Source organism: Syngnathus leptorhynchus, chromosome 5 (genome assembly GCF_054491065.1).
Source record: "Syngnathus leptorhynchus isolate UIUO chromosome 5, UIUO_Slep, whole genome shotgun sequence".
NCBI classification, from domain to species: Eukaryota; Metazoa; Chordata; class Actinopteri; order Syngnathiformes; family Syngnathidae; genus Syngnathus; species Syngnathus leptorhynchus.
In genome coordinates this window covers 14,623,102-14,632,536 of record NC_141199.1, presented here as the reverse complement: position 1 = coordinate 14,632,536, position 9,435 = coordinate 14,623,102, and positions in this window count along the sequence as shown.

Genomic DNA, 9,435 nt, shown 5'->3' with positions numbered 1-9,435 from the left:
ATATGCAACGCGCAACCCGCCTCTTATCAAAGGCGCCCAGATGCCGTGACGTACGCACAGCGTGTCGTTGAACTCTGTAACATACTTGCTCGTCTAAGATTGCGGGAGGCCACAGGTTTACAACGTCACGCGAGGCGCGGGTACTCCCTGGTCTTGCTCTCGCCTGACCTCAGCGTAATCGAGCCTTGTCGACGTTGACCTCGCACGGATTGTTTATGTAAGCAAGCAGTCAGCATCTTGTTTGAGTTAACTTTTTTCTTTTTTTGCCAAGCACTCCTCTTTTTTTTTTTTTTTTTGGTAAAGCAGTATTTCTTCTCTCAAAGCTGTGCTGCATATGCGGAAATGAGGCGATGACACACTGCCAAGTGTGTTTTTGTGGTCCGTAAGTGCTGATGCCGATTTACAGTACATATTGCTGGTAAAGTGGAAAGTGTAGTCAAGCGCAGTAAAACACAAATGAAATCAAAAACTGAAGGCCTATTGTGATTTTTTATTTTCATTTGTTGTTGGTATGGCTGAATGGTTCAAATGTTGTGTTACTTTAGAGGCATATTTATTCCATTTTTTTGTAAGCTCCCATTTCTTTACTGCATATATTGATGATAAAGATATACTTATTGATTTTAAAATCTCAGATCTGCATCATGGCAATAGAATTTACTTTTCAATTTTGATAATGGTTGATTGTTTTTTTTACTACAAATTTGCAACAACAACAACAACAAATTATGCAATCAAACAGGTTCCAATGCAATAGTAATCTTCTGAAAAGAATGCTGAAATCCAAGCAATCTTTTACATAGCATGAGAGGGGAAAAACCTTTATCCCTCCCGCTGTAACATTTCTATTTATAGACTTCATCATCTGAATACACTCTGATCACAGTGGCTCAAGCTTTGTAGCACTTCTTGTCCAGTGCACTGTAGCTCAGCTTTAATGAATAAACAAGGCTACATATTAGCATCCTAGCATGTTAGCATGGATTGTCTTTCTCTGGTCACATTAACTGGTATCGCTGGTGTAGTTTCCAGCTTTACATCATGACCAAATCCCAACTTTTGTTTCAACGTTAATGTGATGCAATCCTCCGCTCAGTCTGCAAAAATTGCTGATTAGTCATTGAACCGTTCGACACGTAGCATTTTCTTTAGAAGCCTGTGTCTCATACACCGTCATGTACTAAAGAAACACCAGCGATGTAACTGTCTGGAAATGTTCCGACAGGCTGAATCCGTAAACTTTTGTCCGAAGTGACAAATACAAGTACAACAATGTACACCCACACACAAAGGGATATACTGCATCGATCACTTATCAATATTAATAAAATGAATGCAATTATTTACTGTAATAATGACTTTACAACTGTGTTCTAAATTCCGTACAAATTTGCATTATATGCATTTTTTATTATTTGCCTTGGAATGGAACACCATTGGTCAGTAAACAATGGGTTGCACGTTTGCTATTTAAAAAATCTTGGAAGCAATTTTGAATTATTTATAAATATTTGTAACTTCCCATCCTACAAATATTATTTCCTTGTAGCCTTCTTATTTCAAGTCCACTGACTCCAAAGCAAACCGCTCCTCCAATTCAACACGTTCAGAAGTTGAATTAAAGTCAGGGCATGTCATGTAGTAAAAAAAAAAGGTGACTGCCAGGATTCCGGGAATGGGGTGTGTAGTTTCTAACATTACTGTACATTGTACTAATGGATGGCAAGTAATCTTCTGACAAGGTTGTACGTAAAAAGCAAAAGCTGCTTATCGCAGCCTCTTCTGATACCTTTACCATGTTGGCCATAAAGTGATTGCACCGGTTTTAACTGAACCACACCTGTCAAGTGTGGACACGCCCAAAAAGTAATTCTGTGGAGAATAGTGTCAATATATAGAAACTGGAACAAAGGGATATATTTCACAATTGTATGTAAATATACCCCATCACGCTGCACATTACCCACACTAAATAAAAGACAAACTGCCGGAGAGGGCGAAGGTAGCTTCGAGGGGGGGGGGCAGGGTCGTGCAGCGACATGAGGTTGAAAAGGCTCAAATAAAACAAGCATATCCGTCACCGTGGCAACTGGCGAACTTGAGCTAATTCATACACTCAAACAGCGGGTTTCAAACAACAAACATTCTCCCTATAAATATGCAAAGCAAGCCTATCCTCATTTGTGGGTGGGAAGCAGAGATGGATGATGCCGGACCACCCACCCGTGGATGTGAATCTACACTTTAAATAGATGCGACATCCTTGCTCTCATTTTATATTCTTTGTGATGCATTTCAACCCAATTAGCACTGAAAGATATTTTTGAAATATTCTTCAAGATGAAAATTCCCCACCAATAGGCCGCCATATTTTGACTATTCTTTTTTAAAATACCCTGTTAGTTTTTGAGTTCAAAAATAAAAATATCGCATCATCAAATTATTTAAATTTGTAGGAAAAAAAAATACAAAAAATAATGTGAATGTCTAAATGCTTCACAATTCATTTTTTAATTCATGAGAAATCTGACCCAACGGTACTCCCTCCCCCCCTCCCCTTTGTAAATCCCTGATTGACATCATTATCAGCCATTTAGTTGATTTATGAACAGGAAAAAGCATTTCTAGCAAACCGCCCTGTGGTTCTGCCTTCAATCAAATGTAAGAAAATAAACGGCAAACTGCACACACACAAGTTGAAACCCACATGAAATGTGCTTAAAAATACATCATTCACTCATCTTTTCCAAGTAAATTGCAAGTCTGTACATTCAAAAAAAAAATTCACAAGTCGGGTTAATTGTGAGTTGTACGTTACGGAAAAGTCTGTCTTTTCAACAGTTTTGCACCAAAGGGTGTGGCAGGGGACATCGCGTGTGAGGGCGGCGTAATTACTGCCGTCTCTTGAGACACTACATACAATATGACATGTTTTCCCGTGGTGATTGCCTGCAAGCCTTTGCTGGTGCACTTTGCAGCCTGTCACGCATACTTGTTATTTGTGAAGGAAAAAAAACCTGACACGTGTGTTTGGGTGTCTGTGCACATTATTTTGCCCATCTGGCATTTCAGACCCACAGCTGCAGGGTTCAGGGTTTGGCTCATATCCGGTGCTGAGCTGGCAATGGAGGGAGGGCTGTCAAAGGGTCGGTCTGAGGGTGTGCAAAGAGTCGCCACGCCACTCCCTTCCTGCTGTACTATTCCACGACTTCACTTGCACTCCAGAACTTTTTTGTCTCCTGGCATCAGAAAAGGGGGTCTGTGTGTCAGTACTATACAGTGTGTGCTGTTCTTAACCCTTTAGAGTCAGAGGAAAACTGGAAACTTCAGCCCTAAACATGGTTTGAAATACTTAAGACATTTTTTGTTTGAAAAAGTTTACAATAGTACGCAAAAGGCTTCACGGCAATTAATTGGCCATTGTAAAACATTAAATACTGGGTCGGATACGGTTAGCTGGATTAGCCATCTAGCAGTAGTCTAATTTGTTGTATCTGGATACAGGACCTAATAAAAATAAAAAATAAATCCATGTATTTGTTCAATCCTTTATAATATTTTGAATTAATTTTTACTTTAAAATTTTAATGCTATGGTGTAAATTTGGTAATGACATTTGAAAAAAAAAAACTACCAAGGGTTTAAAGTCAAAATCAGTCGTGAAAAGCTAGCGGATAAAATGACGAGGAGATGATTTATAGCCAAATAATTTGGAAAAAAAAAGGCCCCAGACAAGTGGCGTCCCCTGGGCCCACATCAGGTAATTACCCCCGGGTGTTATGTTCATGTGTGTGCGTATGTGCATTCATACACGCATGGGTGTGTTTATAATAAGCAGTGCTGCCAGCAAGGGGTAATCCAGACATGTTAGAATCAGTGTCACCTTCAAGACTTTACTTCAAACACTCACTGGTCCATAACAGCCATTGTCCGCCACAGCAGGAAGGGGGGGCCATGTGAGAAATCTTTTTTGCAGTGAAAAATAAGAAACAGAGCTACGCTTATAGCATGAACGTCTCAGTTTTGAATCGATATTTATCCAAGTTGATTTGAATATAAAACGTTGTAATACTCACAAAAGATTAAATCGAATTAAAATGAATCAAACCGTTTTTGTCAACTTTTTTCCTTCAGTCTTCCTGCAACGGTAATATTAGTTGTTCCTTGCAGAGGATAAAGAATATATACCCATGAGTAGTATATTATCATCTACGTGTGCTGCTGCGCCATTTGTGTTCCTATTGATTGCTTTTTGTGGAACAACATAGCCACATAGCCTGTCAGTCTATGGCATTTCTTGTTTCATGCTAGCATTAAGATAATGGAGGTTATGTTTTATTCAACATGCATTTTCTTTTTTGAATTTACTACTTATATTTGCCAAACTGGTGCGTGTTGGGAAGCGAGTTTATTCACCTGTTACCATACACCACACGATTTTACAGAGAACCCAAGCGGTAACAATCACCCGATCGATTCAATGCACGAGTGTGGGTGAAGTTGCTCCGTTTTTGCCCGCCGATGGATGCTGGCCTCAACAGAGCGGCTCAGGAACACACAGCTGTTTCTAATCGGTAACTCAGCACTGATGGTCGACCTACATTCTGCATCTTTGAACCCATGGCCCTTCTATGCACAGCCATGGGGGGAAGGTAAAGAAGGGAGCAGGAAGAAAAACAAGAGGAAGGAGTCATGATAAAAAACATGCCAGAGTCAAGTATGGAAGAAGTCGTGTTACATTATTCACGTGTTGTTTTCTTTGCATGCTGTGCAGGTAGGATGACCGATCCAGGTTGCGTGCTTAATAATAGAGCATGGTTCCTGTAAACGTTTCCACAGCCGCAAAGTACAGCTGTCTAAAAAAAAAAAAAAAAAAAATCTCATAAAATTTTTTTAAAAAACAACAACATCCTGACCATCAATTTTCTGTTCTTGTTACATTTGGAAAGCCCCTTTTATTTTTCTTCCAAAATTGCTTTTTTTTTTGTCATCACCCATCCCTGCCATCCATCAAAATGTCATAAAGTCATGTGCTGTCTGTATTTAAATGAGCAGCATTCCCTGCATGCACTCGGGGTCCCCCTACTAACTGGCAAAGATCCTTTTTCCACTCCTAAATAACTTGCAATCCTTTCCAAAAATCCTGCAAAACAACAGGCGTTTTAGCTTTATGCGCTAACATTTGTTCACGTTGTTTCGTAGAGTGGGTGGAACTTAAAGTGGGTCACTGTGTCTCAGGACAAGGCGAGTATAAATGAAGAAGTGAAAAATACAGGAAACTGCAGAGAGAGGAGTTGATCTTGGCACCGGATTACTAAAGACAATGTTTGACTAAAGTGGCACATGAGCTGAGAAAACTTTAGTCGAGCAGATTGGTCATTGCGTAACATTTTCACGCGGATAACAAAAATTAATTTCGCACAATATGGCTCTGTTAATGTTGATTGTAATTTGTTTTTTTTTTGGGTGGTACTTTGTGGAAAGGTTTTGAGGATTGATGCCCTAAAAATATACAGGCAGAAACACTTGTAAATAGGGAGATTTTTTTTTTTTTGTTCTCTTTTCACGCGGCTTTTCTCTGCAAGAATATGTCTTAATTTTCTTCGGAAACACAAACATATGGTTGCATTGTCCTCTGTTTTGCATGTTACACTCCGCTGTGGCTTTACATAAACAAAGATGAGGCTGCCCACAAGTTTGAGGCTTAGAATTCACACATTAAAAATGGTGTCAGTGAATTCCAACAAGACGGCAATGAGGAAATAGATCACAGACACGGTGTGTCAGCTTTTTTGTGTGTCTGCTTATGCCTAAATTTCCTTTTTAGCAGAGACTTAGCCACAAAAATCATTCCACATGCATTATGAAAGCAACATCTGTTGAAATCTTGCCATTTTGCATGATGTGCCTTTCAGCATTTATTTGATCATCCCTCTTTGTGATATGTTGCCTTTGACCTGATGTCATAATGACAGTTAAAACTTTTATCCTAAACGTTTTATAGCAAGTACCTAACGTGACAGTTTATTGTTTTATCATATGCCTTGTATATAAAACAGAATAAAACAGTCATCATAAGGTTATATATGAATAAAAGAATCGTTCACGTGACACTGGTTGACTTCCAAGTGGTTTTCGTTTCAACATTTCCCCATTAAGGGAACGGTGTCGTGTGAATTCAGCTCAAGCTGTCTATATAAATAATATTAATTGTAAAGTTAATGTGACACCATTTTGTGTTTGTTCTACAATACGAGACAACTTTATTTTTATAGCGTACACAGCAGCTGGATCTGTAACAAATTTAATAATGAGACAACAACAAAGACAATCAAAACAGTAAATGAAACCTCATATTCAGTATTAATGTTAAAATACAGTCGTAGAACGAAAAGAAAGTCAGTCGAAAGGCGAAGAATAGGAATGGTTTGTTAAACGAGTTTGGAAAATGGATGTCGGTCCACCTGACACGTGGTGTAAAACGGCAACGTGGTACAATGTGACGCCTTCTCAGCATTGGATGATTCACCTTCTGCTCGGCATTTGGAAATTGTAGGGAAGTTCAGTTGCGCTTTCCAGATGACGTCACTTGTTGAGACGTGTGACTGTAATTTTGACAGGCAGCTTTCAAAATACATGCAGACACATTTGTTTTTTTGTGGTACGAGGACTTCTGTTTTGACAACGCTGTCAAAAATGTGAGCTCTTTACCGTCCAATGTTTCATCAAATCATTTTTGTCATCAGTTATAAATATGAATTTTTGCGTAGGATATGTTGTCAGTTTGAATGGATAATCGAGGGAAGTGTATTTTGTAAACTTTGAATCCAATTATATCTCTTTTATGATAATACTGCACAATTAAAGGTGAATTATTGCTGTCATGTTGAAACTGACGCTGGTATCGTCACGCATGAGTTTCGTTATGACTTTCTGCCAAACCTGACTACAGTTTCTCGTGATAAGATTCAAAGCATACAACCACGAGGAGAGGATTTACATTATCGCATAAAGGGCTGATTTTTTTTGTCTCAATATTCTTTTCATATTCTGAATGTTTCTGGTATTTATTTCTTTTTCTTTTTGTGGACAACATAAATTAATTGTTTATTAGCATTTTTTGAAGAATTTATTCGGTTTGTAAAAAAAAAAAAAAAAAAAAAAAACACAGAAGCCCGAGAGAGAAAAAAAAAGGTCGTTAGAGGAGCTGATTTGAAATTGAGGCCAAATATTTGAGCACGCCTGCAATTTACATGTTTCTTTCTTTGGCTTGGCATATTTTATTCTTATGAATCAACTGAAAATATGATGGTGACTTTACTATGCACTATTTTTAAATTGTGTGCTGTGTGTAAAAGCAACACACGTTTGAGTGTGTTGCGTCGATGAGTCAGAGGAAGTTTTGACATATTGTGTCATTTAGGAGAGTGAGCAAACAAGCTTTTTGGGAAATTTACAGAAAATCGGATCATGGCATCATGGCGACACGCCTGAAATGGAATTTTTTTTCAACCCCATGTGAACGTTACAACTCACCAATTCCTGTTGAGCGGGCAGACATTCTCGATTATTATGTAGATCTTCTTTATAGGCGGAGGAACCTTTTTTTTGTTGTTGTTGAAACGGACATAAGGAAGCAATAATTTCTTCCATTCAACAACGAAAGCTAAAGATGAACTAAGAAGTTAGTTGCATTATCTTTCATATATTTTTGAAATATTATGTGATTAAAGGTATTTTTCTTTTAGGGTTAAATGTCAATTTGAATCGATAGTTTGAGATGAGACAATTCTAAATAATTATATAATCCCATTTTTTTAAATATACATTCCCGTGTGAAGCATTTAGCAAACTGGTTTCATTAAAAAAAAAAAAAAAAACAGCTTCAACTTGCTCATCTGGGTTTTCAAGTAGGAAAATAGGAAATACAGCATAAGGAAGATGGGAGCGCTTCAGGGCCTAATGGCTTTTGCCTTGATGTGTACACATAGAAAAATGTACACAATAAACGAGAAAAACATGAAAGGAGATGGGGACAGGCAAAAGTGTACACCATCAGATAGGAAGTGCCGCTAATTTGAAAGGGGATAAATTTAGCTATATGTGAAGGTCTCCAACACAATGAAGTAGAATACGTGATTACTTTTATTTCATCAACTATAATACCATGCTCTACTATATTAGGGCTAGAGGCTTCATCTAAGGCCTGTATTAGAAATTAGAAATAGAAATTAGAAATTTGCTTGTAAACAGATAGAAATGCTTAGTTTTGATCGACACTCTCAAAGAGGTATTAACTTAGCAATATGGCAATGACTGTATTGTGATTGTTACGTCTTGATTTGCCTCTCTTAGTAAGTATAAGTAATCCAAATTTTAGAACTACATATGTAATATAGTGCTTTCAGTATAGTTTACATGTACTGTAATTTAATTTATGTAATCTAATATTAGCTTTTGCAGGGGAGAGTTCACTGGACACTATTAAAGAGAAAAATGTGGTGGCATTAAAATCAATTCCACCAGCTAGCTAGGGCCTACATTGACATGAAGTTATGTTGCTATGGAAATGCCGCCATCTTGTGGATTGCTTAAGAAATGGCTGTCTCTGAGCGGTGTACATACGTATCTACTCCACTCTACTCCCACTGATTTTCATGCCTGATTGTTTTTTATTGTTTGTGTGTAAAAAAAAAAAAAAAACCTTCTCCAGCTATAATTATATTTTGTACCAAGACCGATCAGAGTGCCACAGGTATTATTGGAGGAATAAAGTGTCTTGGTTTTTAATGAACACTTATGCCTAGTACGCTACTGTATATTGATATTGGCTAAACTGATGGTGCTTGAAGAGCTAATTATTTTTATTTGGTCTAAAAAGTATTGATCCTACCACTTTTGCACAGTTCAAGTTGTGGTGTGGTCATTTTTCACGACATTAGACAGACAGACAGACAGACAGACAGACAGAGGGTTAGGGTGAGGGATAGATAGATAGATAGATAGATAGATAGATAGATAGATAGATAGATAGATAGATAGATAGATAGATAGATAGATAGATAGATAGAGAGAGAGAGAGAGAGAGAGAGAGAGAGAGAGAGAGAGAGAGAGAGAGAGAGAGAGAGAGAGAGAGAGAGAGAGAGAGAGAGAGAGAGATAAAAAAGGTGAGTGATACATGGATTGATGGTTTTGAACTGTTGCTGGTAGCTCAAGCCAATCAAGTGGATCGCGGGGTGGGTGCATTTGCACTGTGGAGGGGTTGCGGGAGGCATGACGTCACCCGCAACATCCGCGACCCTCGCACCAAAACAAAGAGGAAAAGAAAGACGAAAAAAACAAACAAAGGGAGACCAAAATACATTTGCATCGCCACATGCAACGTCACTTGACGACAAGGTCGTCTTGCAAGCCTCTTAAATCGGGGTCACACAT